We start from the raw sequence: 24,101 nt of genomic DNA, 5'->3' as shown, positions 1-24,101 counted from the left end.
ATGCTGGCCATGTGACCCAGAAGTGTCTCCGGAGAGCGCTGGCCCCCGGCCTCTTAAGTGAGATGGGCGCACAACCCTAGAGTCGGACACAACTGGCCCATATGGGCAGGGGTACCTTTACCTAATCTTTGTGGTCAGGAGCTAGAAAACATGCAAGGCTTGACATATCATTTTGGTTTTAGACTTGCACTCAGATTCGAAATTTGTTATTCCCTTCCCTATTAATTATTTTTGTTTTGTACATACCCCAAAGCAGCAGTTTAAGGCAGCCTTCACTGACTTGGTGTCCTCTAGAGCAACCAGGGGCTGATGTGACTTGCAGTGCAAACTGACTGGAGGGCAGCAGGTTAGAAAAGGCTGTCCTAGGATGAAGCTAGATGTGATGGTCAACCACTGAAAATAGACTTCCTCCATTCGCCAGAGCATGCAGACAGGCTTCTCAAAGTTTTCCTTGTGTTTTCGTCCCCCTGCTCTGCATAACAGGCTGCTGCTGCTGGCAGGAAAAAAGTGGATATTTACAGCATATTCAGAGCACATTCTTCCCACTGCCCCCAAGAATTCTGGGAACTGTAGTTCATCCCTTACAGACCTACAATTTGCAGCATGTTGAACAAACTACAGTTCCCAGGATTCTTTGAGGGATTGTGTGCTTTGAATGTACTTTGAAAACTGGGGTGTACACAGCCTGCAAACCCCCCACTAGACTCGTCTAGGGTGTCGGTAGACTTACTCAGATAGTGATGCCCGTGGAAGGGGTCTTACCCACTGGCCCTCAAAGACCTGGAGTTGATACTATTTGTACTGGTGCTGGGTCCACATTTTCAGCAGCACGATGTGTTAGCATGCTAAGGTAGTGAACAGCGCCACTGCAGGTGAAATGCAGGTAACCTTTTTCTTTTAAAAAGAAAGAAAGAAAGAAATAGCACATGAAAGAAAAAAGGTTATCTCCCAGCTCTTTCTTTGCTGCTATGCTGATTGTCTATTTCCAGGGCGTTTTTATCAAGGCAGGGAGCAGTTTTTCAAAAAAATAAAATAAATAAAAAAATGTGATCCCTACCTGTAGTCTGAAGAGCCAGCTTCTGTTCCAACACTATTCAAGGTGAACTGGTTGGTCCTTCTATTAGACACCATGAAGCAGACAACATGGAGGGAGGCACACAACATGGACTACTCTTGGGTGTTATTAAAATAGTTTACTGCTGGTGAGGAGGAGATGAAGTGGTCTGGTGCCCTTTGGATTTGGGGCCAGACCTGAAGACAGAGAAGGGGCAAGTTAAAGAGACATCAAGTGCTATGGGGCTCCCCCTTGTTCCTTCATCTTGTTTAGTTTTTTAACCAGTCAAGTTGGTTTGCCAGAAAGCTGGGTTTCTCATAGTAAATACTGTTTCACAAGATCGGTCATACTGCTATAAATTCTCAATGCAAATCTTCCACAGTTATGTGACTTTTTTGGGGGGATGATACAATTCCATTATGTATTTTGAAGACTATTTGAGTTTCTGGGGCTCCCACCCCCACCTTGAATGCTGGGAGGCTGCACTCCAGCCAGGCCTGCATTAATGCATTTCCGAGTGCTGTGAATGGGTCTTTTGGCTAAAGTCCAGCTCCACTTTTTTATTTAATAAATATTTTTAAATAATCATTTTTCATTTCTAATTTAGCTCTCAGTGCAAAATGAAGGTCTGACGCTCTAGGGTGGGTGTCAGCGAAGGGATAATGTTTGTGGCACAGCCATATACAAGGCAAAGAAATGGCTTTTGTAGGGTGATTAAATGCTGAAGTGAAGCTGAGGTGTTTGATAACCACAGAAGCCATTTATTGTGTGTATACTCCAGTGCCACGAACATAATTTCTATTATACAACAAGACAAAGGAATATTCAACAAACCATAACGAGGAAAGAATGAGATTGTTTTTTTCTTTTTCATTTCTCCCTCCCTCACCCCCATGGAAGTTTTAAAGTTTCAGCTGCTGCTCCCTCAGATTAGTCTTCTATTCATGTCCCATTAGGGGTGGAGCTTAAGCCAATCAAACTGGGGCGGCCTCTCTGGAAAACGAGAATGGTGCCTGTGGAAGTGCTTATCACTAGCGGTGTCAATATGTATTTTCTGAAAAGGTAATGCTGATTCTTTCCCCCACTATGCTGTGATGGTTGGGGAAAGTGCCTTCTCTAGCTGTATAATGTGCTGTAACTGTTCCTCTTTGATAGAGGAAGACACCAAGTCATAACATCTGGAGAGGGCGACTTTCGATATCTCTGTGTGCTGCTGCTTCTGTTACACATTACTGCTCAGGAGGATCACACTAGTCTCCTTCATTATAAGAGCATTTTTAATTTTGTTTTTAAATAATGAGGAACATATTCAGGAAGAGGGGGGCAAAATGGAGGATTTGCAGAATAAGCGTCTGCGAGAAAGAAATCTGTTTTGTTCCAAATTCACAGTGAAGAGTGGCAAATAATGATAATAATAATCGCAACTGAATGTGTGGCTGCTGTTCTTTAAGCTTCTGAATGATGCCTTCTGTTAAGATTCTCACATTGTATGACCGTACCCAAAAAGCCTGTGTGGTATGGCAGATGAGAACCTAGTATGGTTGTACAGACATGTGATATTTGTTCTGGTTCTGTAATTGCAAATTTTCTTCTTTGATACTTATTTGTATGGACATGCAGGATTCAGTTTTGTACACTTTATTATTTATCTATTCATTCTTGCATACGAGGAGCTCAAGGAGGCATACATGACCACTCACCCTCCCAATTGACCATTTCAACAACCCTAAGTTAGACTGAGAGGCTGTGAGTGGCCCAAGGTCACCCAGTGAATTTCACAGCTGTGTGAGGATTTGAGCCCTGGTCACCCAAGTCCTAGTCCAACACTCTAACCACTATATAATATTGTACACTAAACTCTAGCCACTAGACCACTTCCTCACACTGACCATTAATGATATAGTGTTACTCCTTGCAATATACAAAGCACATTGACCAAGACCTCTTGTAGATATAAATGTTTATGTTTGTTCTGAGTCTCACTTGGGCTTCCAATGAAGCCCTTCTACTCTGTGAGAGTCAAGCTCTGTAACCTGGAAGTTCAGCATAACCAAAAGTTGGGGGGGGGGGGAGAGCTGTTCCTGAAATGGCAATGTAGTAATTGGTAAATAATAGAGTTAAATGTTGTCTCCAGTTAGTATGGGTTGAAGCTAAGACTCTACTCTTTAGTTTATTATTCGGGTTACTGTACTTTCATTTCCCCATGTAATTCACCATGTAGTTCACCAATAAACACATTCTTGTTTTGGGCCTACAAAATAATCTGAAACCTTGCCTTGTGTGAAATAAGAACTTAACAGACAGGCTGGGCCAAACCTGGTAAGTCTTTCTGTCTTGACATTTTCATGGACAGGAAGTTTTCAGGGGTGCTGAACTAGATTTGTTGTTCCTTTTCACTCCCAGCTGCCTCCACTAATGAAGATAATGTTTTTTTGCATTGTCTTAAGAAGACAGCCAAGGTCAGACTTTGGGAAACCAGTGGTAGGAAGGTGCATTCCCATTTCATTTTCAAACTATTTTGTTGAATAATATTTATGCTGCAAAAGAGACAGTGGCAGAAGATTCAAGATCTATTGCTGCCAGATTTAATAGGCTACATAGGTGGATGTGGTCCATCAGTACAAGCTTTCCTAACTCCTAGCAATCTGCACAGAGTTTAGAGTAATGCATCATTAACACCATTAATTTCACTTGTTCCTATTTTATACAATTATTCATCTCTAGAAGGATTCCACAAACGTTCAGCTCTACAATACAAAATGCCACTGTTTACTTTGCTTAGCTTGCTGAACCTGATCATATGTTTACACACAGACATTTCCTCCATAATATGAAGTCTGCAGCCAAACCTGGTGATTGGTGGTTTTCTTAACATATTTGAGAAGACAGGGTGTTTTATGGGAACTTTTGGCATAGGTTCTCAGCCCACAAATTAGTAATTAGGGTAAAGAGATCTGATCAAAATTAACTAGATGGGAAAGGTAGCTTTTGGCCTATCAAGAAAGTATGAAGTGCCATTTGAGACTGAGTGGATAATATTGCAAGTGGCATCCTTCCTTCCTGGCTCAGAGTCTTCCTAGGAACATTTGTCTTGCTAGTTATTGAAACACTATGATTTTTAATGCTGGGGGGGAAATGTCTTAGTATAAACCAGGAGGCAGTTGAGCAATCAAGCACAAAAATGATTTCTTGTACAAACAGCAGAGTGGCTAACCAGAAACTATGTAGTTGATACCTTTCTAAATTCAAATTAAACTTCTAAAACTTACAGAGCAACTGGTGTCAGTGAAAATGAGCTGTAATTTGAAACCTTTCCCCCTAAAGCTATCTGAATTTTTGATAACTCTGTGTAGCCTTTGGAGTAGCACACACTACCATAGAGATAGCAGTGAGTGTGTCTCTGCCTCCAACCCACCCACAGCAGAGGTTCTGGTTTAAAGGAGTTCAGGGTGTGCCCACTTACCTTTCTGAACTCTTCTGTGCTGAACACTTCAGTATCCAAATAGAAGTGTCAAACACTTCCCAGGAGATGCAAGGGAAGGGGAAGCACAAGTGACATCTACTGCGGTGTAGAAAGTTATATTGATGAAGACTCTCCATGAATAGATCTACACTCCAGATAGTTTGTGAAGCTCACAGAGGTGTCGTAAGTTTGACATCACATGTTATTTTATGAATAGAGAAAATGGAAGGTTGAGCCTCCCTTTCATACCTTCTAAGGTGTGATAACCTTGGGAAACTGTGTACAGTTCAAATCACCACATCCCCAAAAGGACATATTGCTAGGAAAGCTTCCAGAAAGGGCAACCAAAATGATCAGTGGATGGAGAAAATCCTGTATGAGGAAAGGATTTGGCATTTGGAACTTTTTTGGTCCCTTCCAACTCTACAATTCTATAATTCTGTTAGTAAAGAGGGATGTGATAGAAATGTATAAAATTTTGCATTATGTGTAGAAACCTATTGCATGGGAATTAATCCAGTGCAACTGGATGTTGGGAGTTTCAGAACAGGCAAAAGGAAGTACTTCTTTGCGCAGCACAGAAACTGTAGAAATTATTTCCACAAGATGTGGTGATGGCAAACAACCTGGACAGTTTCATGAAGGATATTGAACAAATTCATGGACTGTGTGGCTATTGATGGCTACTTATATAACTACTTCAGCTGTTAGAGGTAGGAGTGAGAGTGCTCTGTGGAACCAGTGGAAGCAAAAGTGGCTTGCCATGTGGGATGAATCAATAATGTGAAGTTTCCAGCAGTTGCATTGCTGACACTTCCCAGAATGTGATGACGGTGCTGAGCAAGCCAGTAGCAAAGTCAGAGTTTTGCTGAAGCACCAGTGGAGCCAATCTAGTGCTCCCATTGGTCCACTGCACAACCCTTCCCTCACTACTGGCTCTCTTCTCCTCATTCCAGTGAGCAGCAGTGATTATGCCGCCAATAAGATAGCATTGTGGCACCATGCTTGTGGTGTCATTCAGTGGCACCACTCTTGTGCTCATGTTTTTCTTGTGAATTTTCTATATGTATCATAGCTGTCAACGTTCCCCCTTTTTTTAAGGGAAATTCCCTTATTCCAAATAGGATTCCTCGCAAGAAAAGGGAAAAGTTGACAGCTATAATATGTATCTGGTTGGCTGCTTTTGGAAACAGAATGCTGGACTAGATTTGCCATTCAAATGATGCAGCAGGGCTCTTCCTACGTTCTGTGTTTTTAAAATAATGGTCTAATTGAATGGATATGATGCAAAAAGGCAGGGAGGGGGAAAGGAAATCAGCAAATCCAGGTACCATGAGACAATTCTGGAAAGAAGGAGCAAAGTAGCATTTGATCCTACACAGGCTGATGTTGCAGGAGGTGGCAGGGGGCTCAGTGTCTTACCTATTCCTATGAAGGAGCCAGGTAGAAGGGCTGCTGATGGAGACTGTTCTTGGAGGCGAGGAGCATGTTGAACATAAGTTCCAAGTAAGTCATTTGATTGAACTGCAAAAGCAGAGGATAACTGAAAGGGGAATAGGGATGGAGTTCAGTTTGCTTCCATTTTAATGCGAACCCACCAAAACAAAGTATCGTTCAGCATTTGCACTTCACAAAATTTTGTGATGCAAGTTATTCAGCCAAAAGAATGTGTAAAAAAAAAGTGTAGATTAGGAGAAACTGGGCATAAAAATGGAAACATTCTTGGAAATAGCATACAAAACTGCATTGTGTTAGGGAAAATTCCTTGCAAAAATGTGCATATTAAGCACCAAAACACATGACATACGTGGGAGGAAAGGGAATGTTGCACAGTAATTACCCAAGTAACTACCATTTTCAAATATCAATGCAAAGGGTATGTGTGTAAAAAGAAAAAGATTGACTCAATTTAGAACACCTGGTTAGAAGTGATTTCTTATTCAGACCTTCACAGACGGCACTTGCAATTGGCAATGACAATCCAAGTAGGGTGGGGTTCAACTGTTTCTAATCAGTATTGGTTGCACAGGTGTAAGTGCAAGCCTGTAACAGGACCAGGGTGAAAGTGATTAAGACAAAGGTGCCAGTAACGCAATAAAATGACTTGTGCAGGTGGCAAAGCACAAGTTATTCGGACCATGGTCTTCTTTGTTTCTCTCTCAGACGTTTTTCTTTCCTTTAGGGCTTACTAGAAATTTGCAGGTGACGAGAGAAAGCTTCATTCTGATAAAAGAATAGGCCGGCTTACTGATTGCAGAAAATTACACGAAGTTTTTTTTTTTTTTAATCAAAGTCTCTGTGGTCTGCGGTCTGATTTTCTAGGCCAGATGTCAAATGTTTTTCACTGATGTCGATGTTGAAGTAATCAGTAAGCCAATTCCAAGAATGAGTAAGTGAGACTGTAATAACATTTCACTTCAGTATTACAAAAGTCTTTTTTTAAAAAAAAAAAATCCCCCCCAGCTATGAACAAAGTAACAGGACCCCTCAGATTCAATATAATTACACAAACCATTACTTTGAAATTTGTGAGACATTTTTATGTGTGGTCAATTGCTATATACATATAGATGGAAGGCCGTAGCAGAAAATATATATATATGCAAAAATACATTTACAAAGTTTCATATTTTTAAACATTTACATTTAATTTAAAACGTAATTGCATTTTTAGTATTTAATCTATTTTATGAAGTTTATCTTTGCTGCTACAATATTAAGCAGCAATTGAAAAAGGGAAGGATTCACTAGAAGAAAAGGCTTCATTCTGAAGGTTAAAATGGAGACAGAGAAGGATTGATGGATGATGAGCCATTGTGAATCATTCCAGCTGATCATGAAGAGCCTGTTGTCATTTAACATGGAAGAACCATGTTTTTGCACATTTTGTCAGCTTCTTCTAAATACCTTGCCTGCACAGACGTATCATATGTGCTAACAGATACACTGTTGCATCATTGTCATTAAATATTTTGTGCACAAGGACACAAACAGAAAGCAGTAGTGTACAGTGGGGAGGTGCATTGCTCAATTTCCCTGCCAGTTCTTGAGAAGGGGAGTGGTAAGATGTGGGGAGCTCAAAGAGGTATGGTCACTATGTTCCTGCTGCTATGTCCATGATGAACTTGTCACCTCTACCCCTCTCTGCAACTGGAAGCAGCTGCCCTTCAGCTACACCACCCCACCAACTGCTACTGGCGAAAAGAGCCCAGCACAAAGCAAAATTGGTGTGAAGTTGTGTAGAGCACTGACTGCACTTCTGGAAATGAATATTACCCAGATTTTCTTCTTTTATTCAACTGCACTGGTTACCAGTTCATTTCTAGGCTCAGTTCAATGTGCCAGCTTTGACCTTTAAAGGTATACCTGAAGGAGCGTCTCCACCCCCACCGTTTAGCCCGGACACTGAGATCCAGTGCCGAGGGCCTTCTGGCGGTTCCCTTATTGCAAGAAGTAAGGTTACAGGGAACCAGGCAGAGGGCCTTCTTGGTAGTGGCACCTGCCCTGTGGAATGCCCTCCCAGCAGATGTCAAGGAAATAAACAACTATTTTACTTTTAAAAGACAACTGAAGGCAGCCCTTTTTAGGGAAGTTTTTAATGTCTAATGCTGTATTGTTTTTAATATTCAGTTGGAAGCCGCCCAGAGTGGCTGGGGAAACTCAGCCAGATGGGCGGGGTATAAATAAATTATTATTATTATTATTATTATTATTATTATTATTATTATTATTAATAAAGCAGAGGATTTAAGCATTGTGGTGCCATCCAGAGGCTGTTAGGCTCCAACTCCCATCAGCTCCAGCCAACATGATAAATAGTCAAGGTTGATGGGCACTGGAGTCCAGGAACATCTGAACGGCACCACAATAGATGGCTACCGTTGTCCTGAACAGACTTAATTTCAGTGTATCTGTGCAATCTCCTCCTTCCAAGTACGGCTTTCAGGGGTGACAACAGGAACTCGCTGTATGTGGATTCAGCCCTCTGCCTCGAATGCAGTTTTGCCCACACTTTGTTTTGCATGCAGATATATGTCTTCTTATGTTCACATCAGGTGCTACATCCAAATAATAAGGTGCCTGATGAAATCAGGGGAAACTTTCCCCAGAGTTGTATATCTACACTCAAATGGAGTTAATCTGTCCCCCCCCCCCGTCTGCCACACAGCTGTTCAGGAGACAAGAGCCCTGCTGTTGTCCAATGCTAACTCTACAACTATGCAAAAAACACACGTTTCATGAGTTGTAAGCCAGCTATGTTACTGTAGGTCTTTCATCCACCGACCTTAAACTGGCAGTATGGCACTCTCAATGCAAGACCAGGTGCGGTATTTCAGAAGGCAGAGGGGTGGATGTTCAAAACAGATTTAATATTCACAACTGCCAAGATTCAGATGCCCATGTTGGGATAAATTCACCATCAAATTGTGAACAGGCAAGCAGTGTATTCTAAGAATGATTTATTATTTATGCCTCATAATAACCACAGCAATGCTATTAGCACAGGTCAAACAGACACTTCGGTCTTTTTGTGTGTGTGCAAAAAGTATTTGAAATGAAGCAGACCATTTTAGTGTTTACACCAGCAGCACCCCTCTATTCCCCCCCCCCATGGGTAGGAAAGCAATAGCTTGTCCCCTCACATTGATGCTGCCATCAACTTAATAGCCCTCCTGCCCTCCTGTTTCCTTTAAAAAGGCCCACTGTTCAAAAGAGACCATATAGCAATATCGGACAACACTGAAAGTTTATCATGCACTACTCTGTCTCAGCTTGCAACCACCTGCTCAATATTTCTCAACTACAATACTGCCCCCCAATATGCTAATGATCGATTTTAATTGCATTTGCAGTGTTACTTTTTGAAGTTTACTTACTCAGATTTTTTAAAATGACAAAAAAGAAAAAGAAATTAAACCTCAGATAGAAAGTACTTCTGTGTTTCCTGCTCCTTTGGGGGGAAGCCATGACGGCTTAAAGTGGTATGATACTACTTTAAATGTCTAATGCAGACGGGGCCTTAGTGTCTGGGTCGCTCACTGGCTTAGGGACTGGTATAGCAGCAACCACCTTGTAGCCCACTCTCACCCTCACCTATTGAAACAAGCTAGATGGGAACCATTGTATGGAGTGCTGCAGGTGGCCCTTTTCTATGTGCCTGATGGAGAGGCTTTCACAGTTTTATCACTGGGGTCCTATCTTTAAAATGGGGCAGGGGAAATATAACAAGCTGCTTCATGGGATTGCTGGAAAGATGGATTAAGATACAGATTCAAAACACTTTCCCCACTAGAACTTTCATATAGTTATAATTAATAACGGGGTGTGCATTTGTGAGGAAGCAAAAATAACAGAGCAGGCTTGGGTTGAAAATCATGACAGTAGACCACACAGATACGTTTTGGAAGGTTTGCTGTATAGCTCATGACAATGCACATCATTATACTCAGAATCTTGGGGATTCCCAGGGGAGCCATCTGTATTCAGATGACATCACAGGGAGGGGGAAAAGGGAAGAACTGATTGCTCTATGGCTGATCTTTTATTTTCATATATCAGGTGTCACCTCTGATTTCACATCTCACAGGGGAAGACAGAATTCATCTGTCATCTACTATTAACTGTAGTGTGTTTTTTTCCACTTAAAAGAAAGAGGCGCTTGCATTGGTTAATCCCAGAGCAGACCTCAAAATTTGTGGAATTTGGTAGAAAATAGGATAAACTATTTCAACCAAATAGAAAGGTAGCTGAGCGAGATCACTGCTCCCTCTAGTGCAGTATTTCATTTAGGGAGGTCAGAAAGCATCTCTATATGCTGTGGTAAGCTGCTAGCTACTACAGTAGGAAAAGGCAAGTGGTGGCTTGGAGGCCCGACTCCACACACACCCTGACTTCCCATATGTCCCTCAGCATAACTCCTAATACCAATACTATTAATTCCAATACTTATTCCTATGTTATGTATTTCTAACCTTCTGTATGAATTGGTGCCTGGATTTGCTTATTTTCCTCTTCCCGCCCCATTGCTTTTTCTTTTTGTGACAGTTCAGAGCTATGAAATTGAATGCCATTATCTTAAATAGTAAACTGTGCATTGGCAGAAAGGCTATTAAATAAATGTAGTTAGTGAGCGAGCGAGCGAACGAGCGAGCAAACATACAAACATACAAACAAACAAACAAACAAACATTTCATTTATATCCCACTTTTTCTTTCCGGAACTCAAGGTGGTGTACATGATTCCCCCCTTCCTCATTTAACCCCCACCACAACCCTGTGAGATAGGTTAGGTTGAGAGGCAGCGACTGGCCCAAGGTCACCTGGTGAGCTTCATGGCCGAGTGGCCAGGACTTGGTCCAACGCTCTAACCACTGCACCACAAGCAGCTGTCCAGGATTTCAGAATTCCTTCCCATTGAAGATGTCAGGGACTTTTTTCATGCATAGGATGTGTTCAGCCACTTAACTGTGGCTCAGTCATTGCTATATATAAAGCTAGTGAAATATTGAATAAGCCAAATGACATGCCTGTGCAGGCTACCTGGGCTGATTTCATGCCGCAGTAGTGTGCCATTTGTGTAATCTTGCCAAGGGCTAAGGATGAAAATCCCAGAATGTATGATGCTGCAAATTTAGTCAAACTAAGAAGATATGGGTCTGTCCAGTACTTGGATGGATGGGAGACTACATGGGAATGCTGTGTAGCAAGCCTTGAGTTCCATCATGGAAGAAAGGTGAGGTATAAATGAATTCAGCAAAATGGCTGCCTGAGTTTATATCCTGCTGCAAACGAGAATTCATTCATGAGCAGCCATGGGTCTTTAAAATATTTTAAAACAAACAAAAAAAAAATCCTTCCAGTAGCACCTTAAAGACCAACTAAGTTAGTTCTTGGTATGAGCTTTCGTGTGCATGCACACTTCTTCAGATACACTGAAACAGAAGTTTCCAGACCCTTCTATATAGTGAGAAGGTGGGGAGGTGTATTACTCAGAAGGGTAGTGGGAATGGGTGATTGGCAGATAGCTGTGATGAGCCTGTTGACGACTCTTAACGACCGCAATAGGTCTTACAGGAAAAAGCAAGGGGTGAGAAGGTGAAAAATGGCTTTGTCATGTATAATGAGATAAGAATCCAAGGTCTTTGTTCAGACCAGGTCTCTCCATGGTTTTAAGTTTGGTGATAAGTTGCAATTCAGCAGCTTCTCTTTCCAGTCTATTTCTGAAATTCCTTTCACCCCTTGCTTTTTCCTGTAAGACCTACTGCAGTCGTTAAGAGTCATCAACAGGCTCATCACAGCTATCTGCCAATCACCCATTCCCACTACCCTTCTGAGTAATACCCCTCCCCACCTTCTCACTATATAGAAGGGTCTGGAAACTTCTGTTTCAGTGTTTCTGAAGAAGTGTGCATGCACACGAAAGCTCATACCAAGAACTAACTTAGTTGGTCTTTAAGGTGCTACTGGAAGGAATTTTTTTTGTTTTGACTATGGCAGACCAACACGGCTACCTATCTGTAACTAAAATATTTTAGTTTTGCTTGTAGCTTAGTGGCATTGCACAAGTTTGCAAGTTCGAAGTGCCAGGTTTTCTGCATCTGAGAAGGATTATAGCTAAACTTATATGTTACTTTAAACTCAAAGTTTGCATGATGTTCCTCTTTTTAAAACTTCACATAGAACATTGGGGGAGGGTGGGGGTTCAGTCCTGATGAAAATCTTCCCGATATGGCTTTGGCACGAGAAGGAAGTTCCCACTGTTGTTAAGGTGGCAGGTTTCCTCTCATGCCACATAATATCAGCTTTGGGAGGGTTGTTTCAGGGACTGGACTTTCAATGACTGCAGACGTATCAAATCCCAAATCAAATCCCAAATTACAGATCACTGTTTGGCTGTGTGTGGCTCAGTGAATCACAAGTTGCATAGTCCTTTATTATGGTTAGTTCAGTTGCTGTGGAAGTTGGAGGCAGCAGTGAACTGGTGCAGACAAAACACTGTCCATCCCTTAGTTACGGTTAGGTGGCTTGGTTTGGGATTTAAGCATTGCACATTCCCTATCTTCCCTTGAGAAAATTGCCATCTTCCTCATCTCCAGCCTGAACCTTGGTTAGTTGTTATGCCTTTCCCATACTTAATGCTAACCAGGGTTTGCTCCAGATTGAAAAGCAGGTTTGGAAGCTGATTAAAAATGCTGGTTAGGAGATTTGATTTGATGACCATTGTATAATTACAGTGGTCATGGGTTCAATATAGGAGGACTATCCGGAGACAATCTTGATCTCCTAACCACAGTTAAGGTGACACTTACAAAGCTCCAAATTGGGCAGTAGTAGGCAGGTGCACAGATGGTGATTCCCTTTCATGTGTCTTTCTTCCAGGAGTGGCTCATCCAGAGGGACAGAGCTGTGGCAATACCCTCCTGGCAGCCTTGCTGATGGCTACCAAGAGGGAAATGGGAAGTTGTAAAACCAGGCCAGTGCAGGTGCACCAGTAGCCAGTCCTGTGCCTATGCAGCCCTGACCTGATTGCTGCCTGCCCTTCCCACAAAAGCAGCAGCAACACCATTGCTGGAAGGCTGTTGCTGCGCTTCTGTCCCAACGGAGACAGAACCTTCTCACTATATAGAAGGGTCTGGTGACTTCTGTTTCAGAGTATCTGAAGAAGTGTGCATGCACACGAAAGCTCATACCAAGAACTGACTTAGTTGGTCTTTAAGGTGCTACTGGAAGGAATTTTTTTTGTTTTGTCCCAATGGGTGAGCCACTCCTGCTTTCTGCCATCCCCCTTTCTCTCTCTTTCCATTCAGCTTTCCTCTCTTTTCCAGCCACATGAAATTAGGCCAAGGGCTGCATGCTGCCCTGGGGGACGTAGGTTGCCCACCCCCATATTTTCCCATGCACAGATTCCTGTACTTCTTAATTAACCAGGTTTTAAAAAAACCTGAGTGCATGCATTCATCTTCAATAGGCTACGCAACCAAGAAAACTTTAAAAACTTTGTTGATCAGCAATGCAAATTCTCATTCGCCCCTGCTTTTTTAATTAACTTTTTAATTTTCAAACACAAAGATAGTGTTGATGATGACTGGTAAGCTTGGGCTGGAAGATGTACTGATCTAATGCTGTTCTTTGGAAATCTGCAGAGAAATGAATCTCAGGGAACAAATGAAATGATAATGGGATTTCAGTTCATCAGGGTTCAATTCCGCAAAATAAATGTTCAGTTTCACAGATTGTTTGTTGAGAAAAAGGTGTCTTTTGCTGTAATGAACAAAACTGATTGAAGACTTAGACAGCAGTTGGAAGTATTATTATTATTATTATTATTATTATTATTATTATTATTATTATTCAGCCAAGGCTTCATACATTATGTAGCTTGCTAAGAAAAGATCTGCTGATGGCCATGAACCCACCTGGCCAGCTATGTTGACCAGATGCACAGAATGGCAGGGATCTTTTGCCTTTAATAGTTGTGCAGAAGAGGGAATTACAGCAGATGCTGCTTTTTCACCTATGCATGATAAACTCAAGTTCTTTTCCTTAATGCATCTTGACTCATGATAGGATGCAGAGGCAGTGGCATCATCCCAGCAGTGGTGCTGCACCCATTGGGATGGGGGTGAGGCGGTGTTGTGAGTGATCAAGGGAGCTCTGGGTCAGCAGTGGCCCTGCAAGTGCACATAAAAAGCTGGAGCTACCTTGACTTCACCACAGGTGCCTCACCCCAATCCAGAAGTGTGCTGCTAGTGAAAGGATGGCGTTGCTTCTGTGTCACCTCCCCTGAGCCACCACAATCTACACAACTGTTGCAGGTGCAATGGTCCTTTCTCCCTTGGCATCAGGCTCTAGCATTGCAGAATCTGGTTGACTACTTTCCAAGTTACACTATATATATATACAGTGGTACCTCGGGTTACAGACTCTTCAGGTACAGACACTTCAGGTTACAGATTCCGCTAACCCAGAAATAGTACCTCGGGTTAAGAACTTTGCTTCAGGATGAGAACAGAAATCGTGTGGCGGCGGCAGCAGCAGGAGGCCCCATTAGCTAAAGTGGTGCTTCAGGTTAAGAACAGTTTCAGGTTAAGAACGGACCTCCAGAACGAATTAAGTTCTTAACCCAAGGTACCACTGTACTTGGTCTGAGCCAGCAGAATTACTCTTGCATTACTGACTACAACTCCTATCACCCCCCCCCAAGAGGGTTTTGCAGGCCAAGCACACAGTATCTGGATCAGAGGCCCTGAAGCACTTGCAATGGAAGAAACAAATTTGCCTACGCTTTATGTCATGCACAAATGTATGCCTTCTCTGTGAAGCTTCTTTCATATTTGTTTTCCATTCTGGAAAAGGCTTGCCACACAGCTGTTAAAGGAGCCTGCTGTCCCCACACTAACCTTAAACCATGCAAAGGATTCGAATTTCACAAGTTGCAAAACAGTTATTACTGTAGGTATTTCATCCATTGATACTAGGTTGGCAATACTGACACCTGTGATTCTTGTGCCTGTTCAATCTGCTGTTTAGGTTCTAACTGCTGGTGGATAATTTCCTGCTCTCCCTTCTTATGGTTTGCTTCTTTATTTATTGCAATTATAGTCAAACTCAAGGAGCTCGTGGTGGTGTATATAGGTTTTTCTCCTCTCTGCATTTTGTCCTTGCAGCAACCCTGTGAGGTAGGTTAGGCTGAGAGAATGTGATTAGTCCAAGGTTGACCAGCCAGCATTATGAATGAGTGGTTTTTTGTAGCTTGATACCTTCAAATAGAGCACTGTCCTCTGTAAAGTAGAACACGGGGCCACCCTTACCGCACGGGGCCTAGACACTTGACTTAGCCATCTCTACTATTTCTCATCTAGCTTCCTCTTCCAGTCTGCCTTCTTTCTTCTTTTGCCACTTGTGTCATGCACTCTGTTCTAGTATTTGGGTGCTCAGCAAGGGGAGGGCAGTGTCCCCGGTATCCCTACGTGCTTATACCTCACCCTCTTCACTGATGGAGAAGACTTACCATAAATAATTGGTTCATTTCCCAATAATCAATAGCCCTATTGAATAACTAGCGTACGTATTGTTTGGCCAACCTGCAAACCCCAGGGGTGGACATGGGGATAACGGGTGGCTCTCCAGAGGCTCTTGAGCTATAACTCCCATCTTCTCAGTCCATTGGCAATATTGGATCAAGCCGCTGGGACCTGGAGCCTCCACAATAACTGAAGAACCTCAGGTTCCCACCTCTGCCATAGTCCCTTCCGAGGCATAATGTGCCAGTTGTATTTTCTCAGTTACCGAATCTAGTTTCTCCTCATTCACCCCGCATTTTTATTTTTATTTTGAGCAATGCACAGTGTCCACATAGCATGACATTGGAAATATTTTGCAGGCTGTACCAGGAACATGTGAAATGCAGAAATCAGACCAAAACAAAGAATGTACAAATATACAAAGATAAGGAAAGTAAACTAGCAGTGGTTACATTTTCTCTGCTAGACATAATTGATATGTTTGCCTGTGATTCACACATTATTTTAGGTTTCTGAGGGGGAGGGAGGAATTTTTATTGCAAAATATTCTGCATTTAAAATACTATTTAATTATAGTTTGTTTCCTTAGGGATTTTATCACCATGTGATTTAATTTGGTATAGGCCCTAAGGGGCAGCATATTTTCAATTATGGAATTTTTCCTCCAGAAACAATAATGGTTCAATGATTTATTGCAGGATCCTATTATAAGGTGGCTCTTGCAAGTGAAACTTGAATGCAATTGGCTTAACAATATAGCATAGACAGCACTAAAATGCACACGAGCAGAACGCATGCTTTCTGCACACAAGGAAAAAAAATATTGGTATAATACTTTTGCATAATACTTCAATTATTATATCGGTTTTTTAAAAGGGGGGTGGAAAGCTGAGAGCTATGAAACATTTACATTATTATCTCTTCAAAAAGTTCATTTTTGGACAAGTATCATTTGGATAGGGATTAACTTAATCAGAGATTTTGAATCTTCTTTACTTTAATTTCTAATCTCTTTTTAAATATATATATATATATATATATATATATATATATATATATATGTCTGAATCTTAAAAAGGCCTAAACCTGTAGTCACAAAGCACTGCTTCAAAAAAAGGAGAGGAGGGGGAGAGGGAAAAAAGAAAGTTTTAAAAGCAACCACCAGCTGTAAGAGAGATAGTGAAAGCAGCAGATTTGTGACAGAGCAGAGCATGAAACCCATCAGCTGATGAGTGAAAATCCCTGGTTTCTAATTAATCGAGGTACACAGGCCAAGGGATGAAGAGGATCAGGGAAATGAAATCAGGAAAAAGATACCATCAGTCATTTCTGCGGCCCATTGTCATACTTCAGAATCTGCTGTAATGAATCACTCAGGCATTCCAGAGATACATTCAAATGGTGAAGAAAATTCATTGTCCGGTGAAGAGTGTTTGATAAAAATCTCTCTCCCCCCCTCTTTGTCAGAAGCCTATGATCAGGAAAAGAAGGGGGGGGGAGAGAAAAAGGAAATCCAGACAGCACAACAGGTGTGCTTCAGCAAGCCTGCTGAAATCTGCAAATGAACAGAGATACTAAAGAATGTTTTTGTACTAAAATTTCACCAAAATGGAGAAAAAAGAGTATCTTGTAATAACAGGCATCAGGAGAAGGAGGGGATGGGGGAACACCAGGGAGCGGATGGGGAGGATACACTGAGGATTAAGTGGGCTGAAAAGATACAACTTTTATTCCTGTTGGGGGAAATTTTGTCTGTATTAAAAATATATATATTATTGGGGGGGGGGGGGAGAGAATGGAGTAAATATATAGAGTTTAACATTTGCAGTTGCCTTAAAAAAAAGACAACCCATTTCTAAATAAAAGTCATTTTAGTGTGAGCCTCAGAGCTTTGGTGTTTCTTTTTCAGAATGTCCCTCAAAGCCTCGTGGTAAATTCTCTTCTGCACACAGAGATTTAAAGGATGAGCTCCTCTTCCAGAATGTTCTTTTTAGCTCCTGTATGCATTGGGATCCCAGAAATAAGAACTTCATTGCAAAGTGGGAAAATGCTAAGGAATTCCTGTGATTACACACACACACACACACACACACACACACACACAAATATACACACACATTACATATGCAGCCTATTATTTCACAGCTTGCTCTGAATGTACATTTCACCTATGGTTCAACTTTTTGTCCCTGAACAATTCCTTTAGGCAGTTCAAAGTAGCCTGCACCATTAGGTGACATCGGAAGATAATTGTTTTTAAATAATCAGGTACTGTACTGAGACATATAAGGATAGCTGATTCATTTTAAATTTAATTACCATAATATAGGGTTTCACTGTCTGCAGTATCAATCACTAAGACACTTTATAGTTGATAATATTAAAATGGCAACAATAATGAGAATTTCTACTTCATGATGAAAATAATTTTAATCACGGGTAGATTACAAATCCATTTGCTGTTACGGTTACTGAGGATTCTATTATCTGCCTTCTATTGTGAAAGATGTTAAAACTTGTTTTCAGGAAATGTAAAAGATTATAGATGTATACAGCTTGTGCAAATTTTCCAACCAAGCTCAAATAACAGACAGAGGAATGGTTTGAATTCTGCAGCTAGAGGATACAAAGCTGTTGGTACCAGTTTCAGGATTCCCTCTAGACCTGACTAAAATTGCCTGTGTTTGAGGGCTCGGTGTATTCCTCCCTTAAGAGGGAATACACAGTTAAGAAGAGAGGAACACATTTCCCTTAATTTGTATGCTTTGGGGTCAGGAGATTCCTCATTCCTCCCAAACAGTGCAAATACAGAGCCTCTCAAGTTTGCCAGTGGGGGCCCTCTTGATGGTGACACCACCCTCAGAGGTTTTTGGGGGTGGCAGACTGGGAAAGGGCATTCTCTTTGGCAGCCCCTAGGTTATGGAATTTTCTCCCCACAGAGGTGTATCTGTCACCTTCATTGCGTGTATTTTATCATATGCTGAAGACTGGCCTCTTTGCCCTGGCCTTTGACACTCGAGAGATATATGGTTAGGGTCCAACCCGTTATTCTGACTATAAATTGGTTTAACTGACTCTCACTCACCCTAGGATCTTATTGTGAAGGCAAGTAAGAATTATTATCTTTATCATTATTGTTATACAACAATAACAGCAAGTCAAACTCTTCCTCCCCATAATAATTCTTGATTCTTTCCATGATTGAACTAACATGAACTTAATGTCTGACAAAGAATAGCTCAGATAATGGGAAACTGGTGCCCCTCCAGACTCCTATCAGCCCGCATGGCCAATGGTCCAGGATAATGAAATTGGAGTCCAAAAACATATGGAAGGCCCTGATATCTATATCTCATAGATGCAACTACTATAGGTACAACTTGCAGGTGGTGCTGTGGGTTAAATCACAGAGCCTAGGACTTGCCAATCAGAAGGTTGGTGGTTCGAATCCCCGCAACGGAGTGAGCTCCCGTTGCTCGATCCCTGCTCCTGTCAACCTAAGCAGTTAGAAAGCACCTCAAAGTGCAAGTAGATAAATAAGTACTGCTCTGGCGGGAAGGTAAACGGCGTTTCCGTGCGCTGCTCTGGTTTGCCAGAAGCGGCTTAGTCATGCTGGCCACATGACCCGGAAGCTGTACGCCGGCTCCCTCGGCCAATAAAGCAAGAAGAGCGCCGCAACCCCAAAGTCGGTCATGAGTTAATGCTTCTAGTTTCTAGGACTTCAGAGACAGCTACTGAAGTTGGGGCACTGAGGGAAAAGAGGAGAATGATGACGCAGTGAAAAATCGCGCAGAAGTTTGCTGTTGGTACAGCTATATGAGCAGGAATGAATCTCTCACATTCCTCCAAAAATTCTCATATTTGGCTGCAGAGATATAGTCCCACGATGTTTTTCAACTAGAACATGGTTTCTCTAACTTTGCATTCCCAATTAAAGGGGGTAGGTGGGAATCTTCCCCTAAGAAGAAAAATGGCAGCATAGCTGGCTGCTCCCATCCTACATTTAGGAACTGACAAATAAAAACAAACAATAAAAATATAGCAGCAGGGTGATAATGATAGAGTGGCCCCCCTTCAATTTCCAGTGTTATCCATCAAGTCAACATCACACTCCCTGCAGGATATACAGCAGCCATATTTCCCACCCAATAGCCCTATCAAAAACAGAAGAGAACTGGGCTTCCGGCTATCCTAAGGTTGGCCAACTTAGGGAAGATCATTGACACTTCTGACACAGCTAACAATGACATATGACTCCAGTAGCAGCTCCAGTGGTGTAAACATGATCAAGACTAAAGTAAGTTAACCTGGGATTTCTGGGCAAAACAGGAGATGTGTGATAAAACTGTCTCTGAAAAGGAATGGGGTTGTTTTGTTTGGGACTGAAACACAAACAGTAATAGGAAAAACCATTTATATTTTTGTAAATGTTGTGTGTGAGGACTTTTGTTTCTCTTCCTATCCTCTGTATTCTCTTCCTTTACTTTTACAGTAATAACTTTTTTTACTTTGTTCAGTATATACTGATTTGTTGTGTGTGTGTTTTAAATCAAATCAAATGATCAAACCCACATGGAATATACTGTAGATAGAATTTAGTGATTAGGATACTACTGCTAAGCTGTCATTTAGCAGAATTAGCTTTTAGTTCTGGGTTTGCCGAACATTATGTTTACAATTATGTCCCTTTTTAACATTTTAAAAACTCCTTCTGTTAAAAAACAAAAGGTGGTCCTATATACCAGAAAAGAGGCAGCAGTCTCAAAAGTGTCCTGATTTTTTATGTTTAAATTGAGCACTCTGAATCTAGAGGAAATGCCTTAAGCGAACTGTCACTATTAATCAGATCTGTTCTATGTATATGCTGATATCTCTGATGAAGAGTAATAGCTTTAACATGCTTGATTATTTCATTGAGTTGGATAATATTTAAGATTTCAATCTTGATTGGGTCTCTAAGATGGCTCTATCATTTTAACACCAATAAGTATAGATTGGTAATCAAACACATTGACAGAATCGTTCATGACTGGACTTAACTGTCAGGGGTTCTTTACCTTTTACTAGATTGTCTATAGTCTCTGTTCTGTAGCGATCTATCTATTCATGTGAGCAATATAATATCAGAGAAGACTCACTAAAACAGGGGTAGCCAACATGGTGTCCTCCAGATGTTGGACTGAAGCTCCCATCATCTTGGGCTAATGGGAACTGTAGTTCAACAATATCTGGAGGGCAACAAATGTGAGTAGTTAATTGTTGAGGATCAGTATCTGCACTGGGTTTAAATAACCTTAATAAATGCCAATACTCTTTTAACAGTGGCTCAGCTGATCAGTGGTAGATTTTGAGCATGGAAGACCATGGATTTCATTACCAATATCAAGTCCTTTTGGGTAAAAATTGAGGCATCAGTTAAGCACTCTGCTACACCCATTAAGTGAAAAGGGTCTTTCATTTTTTAAGTGTCAGTCAAGGCTTTTCATTTCAAACTAACTTCAACTTTTCATAAACACAAAGCACAGTACCTCTGTTACACACATTTACAACAAATGGCTTGAATGAGAAGGCATTTATTCCAGTTGATATACAGAATATTATATTATTTTTTGGTTGCTATTGCATGGGAATCATCTAAGATAAATGAGAGTATGACTTAAGTGCAAAGAGGGAAAGACAACGACTTCACAGGATAATTAATATTGGCTACCTGAATTTTAGACACTTGGCTTTTAATTTTCCAGGAATTTCACTGAGTGTAGAAGGCTCAAGATTGCTTATCACAGAAGTGTTATCATTAGGGTGGCTAAGGGCCAAATGACACAAGTTGTGATGAAGATGACTGGATCTCCCAGCATTTCTATTTGGGTTTTAAGAGCACACAAGTAGCTCCGATGTTGACAGTTTAACCCTTTCACCAGTAGTAGCTGGTGCCCATTGGGACTGGGAGGGCAGAAGGCAGGGAGATGGGGAAAAAAAAGTGGCGCCAGAACCAATGACAGAAGGACAGAACTAATTCTAGTTTTCCACCCTACCAAGTTCTACAAGGGCAACATTGAGACTAAGGAGCATGCTGACAGGCATTGGTTGTAAGTAAGAAGGCAGGGAGGGAGACTAGCTGAAGGCCGACTGAGGGGGTGGGCAGTGCCTCACTCACCCTAATGAACTATCCTTCACTGTACAATTTTCCAGACACACGCACACACACACGCACACACACACAAGTTTCTATTTATTGTGTTGAGGAAGCACAGAGATTCTAGCCCCCCCAAAAAACTGCATAGAAATAGCAGTTTCAGGCCCACTTTGGAAGAATGGCAGACGAAGGTGATGGACTATATGGGACTGGCAGAAATGACTGGCAGAATCCGAGACCAGGGAGAAGAGTCGGTGGAAGAAGATTGGAAGAAATTTAAAGTCTATCTACAGAAATATTGTAAAATTAATGAATGTTATAATGATGTTGGATAGAAATTAAGTGGTTTCCAGCTGTAATGCTTTAAGAGAATATGAAAAAAGGGTTATAAACAGGTAAAAATCTAATGGTAAGGATTTGCTGAACCAACAATTTGAAGTGGAATACAAAAAAGGGAGGTATGAGGAGGTCCGGGAAATAAGCTAAAGGAAAATTAGCAATGGAAAATCTGTGTGTTTTTAACTATTTTTATTTTGTATTTTTGTTATTATTATTTTTGCATTTTTTATTGTAATAATTTAAAAAATCTTAATAAATATTCTGTATAAAAAAAAAGAAATAGCAGTTTCAGGGAGGAAAAAGATATGAAAAATAACTTTGGAAGAATGGGTTTTAAAAAACCCTCCCTCATTTCTGCAGTTCCGATCAAGATCAAACAAGACTTTCTGGGTTATTCCTTTTAAAGGGCTACAACATTGCATATAGAGATATGCACCCATTCTTTATTGTACTAAAATACACATTTTGAAACATTTCCAGGATGATGGGAGAGGAGTGTGCTGCTCAACAGGCAAATCAATCAAGATGCAGTTTCACCGCTGCACTGGTGGCCATTTATGGTAGCTTGTTTCAGATTTTGGATTACACAAATTAAAACACTACAAGGTGTGGCAGAAGGCAGAACACACACAGAGAGAGAGGGGTGAGGGGGTGAACTTGTCTGTAATAGGCAATGGCAGCTATAAAGCACCGCCTCCAAGTGTCTGAAAAGCTACTGTGATTTATAGGTTAGTTATGAGTTTTCATGAAGTCCAGAATAAGAGGACCTCATCTACCTCACACTGTCATTTTTTGATGCCCTCTGCTGCTAAGCCTTATTTAATTATTCCCCATGGGATTTGCTGAGCTAATGCTGTCCTGATGAAGGGCCCCATAGTGTATTATAGTGTCTCGATTTTTACCTAGTTCAAGTTCTAAAACAACCAGGGTCCAGTACAGCCCCAGGATGCTCCTCTTGCTATCGCTCTGGATCTCTCCAGGGCCATGTTTTACTTATCAGGATTATGCACATAGTGGTCCAAGTTGGTACTCAAAGATTGCCCAGTCTGCCTGACCAAACCTGCCAGTGGGGCAAGATGAATATCTAATTATGGGATAAGTTATATTGTGATTTACCTAAAGGACTACAGCAAGTCATCCATCTTGAAGAAGCAGGTTGTTGTGGGTATATGTGGAAAGGTGAAATCTCACGAGTCTTTTCAACATTGGATACATGGTTAGAATTTGCAGAGAACATGGTGGGGTTTTATTTTATTAACATACTTAGATGCAGCCTTTCAGAGCGAAGCTGTCCCACAGTGGCTCCCCCCCCCCCAAGACTTCGTATACACAGCAGGATAGTTTAGCTTTGTTTACTTAGCAGGAACATTGCGCTTCCAAACGATTTTATGCTGCAAACCACTTTCAAACCTTCCAGTGCAGTTTATTTAGCAATCTTCCTTGAACACATCTACCTGTGTACAGCTGTACCGATCCACCAAAGATATTCCTAGCCCTTATTCTTTCCCTCTTTGGCTCCACCTCCCACCCTGGATGGTCCAATCTACAAAATATTTGTTCTAAGGATGTGAAGGTTTTGGAATTTGAACGTTTGTTGGCATCTGGGGCTGCCTTCCCCATGCTTTGACTGCTATTAATATCAGTGCCTGCAGAATGAATGGATATATATATATATATTCCGAGTGTGCGAATAGCACCCCACAGTGGTTCTTGTATATGGAAGAATCTGCACGGACTGATTGCCTACCCCCCTGGTTGCATATCCTGTGTTGCTTCCAGATTCATTCTCTCCCTTATGTTTCTTTTGCTCCCCAGTGAAAGCAGTGAGACGTGACCCAAGATTTCAGAAAGCCACAGCACGTTCTTAGGGGGCAGCTATAAGATAAAATGGTGTGGAAGGAGGAATTAAAAACAGCAGAATGCATTCTGATCATCAAGCATCATCATATAAGGGTATTTGTAGTCTGATTTGCACAAATGGATTATGCCATCAAGGAAGCAGAGGGCACAAATGTCAAATCAATCTCCGTTTGGCATAAATAAAATGTTGGCTTTTAATTTATTTATTTATTTATTTTGCATAAT

At 41.3% G+C, this 24,101-nt stretch overlaps 1 protein-coding gene across 4 annotated transcripts in view; it reads left to right on the top strand.

The window, feature by feature from the left end:
• Positions 1-24,101, top strand: part of ZFPM2 (zinc finger protein, FOG family member 2) — a 469,506-nt gene that overhangs the window by 66,435 nt on the left and 378,970 nt on the right. The window lies entirely within an intron of this gene.

The sequence above is a fragment of the Podarcis gaigeae genome, assembly GCF_964106915.1.
Source record: "Podarcis gaigeae genome assembly, chromosome: 7".
In the NCBI taxonomy this organism is placed as follows: Eukaryota; Metazoa; Chordata; class Lepidosauria; order Squamata; family Lacertidae; genus Podarcis; species Podarcis gaigeae.
This window is presented reverse-complemented; position numbering and strand designations above follow the sequence as displayed.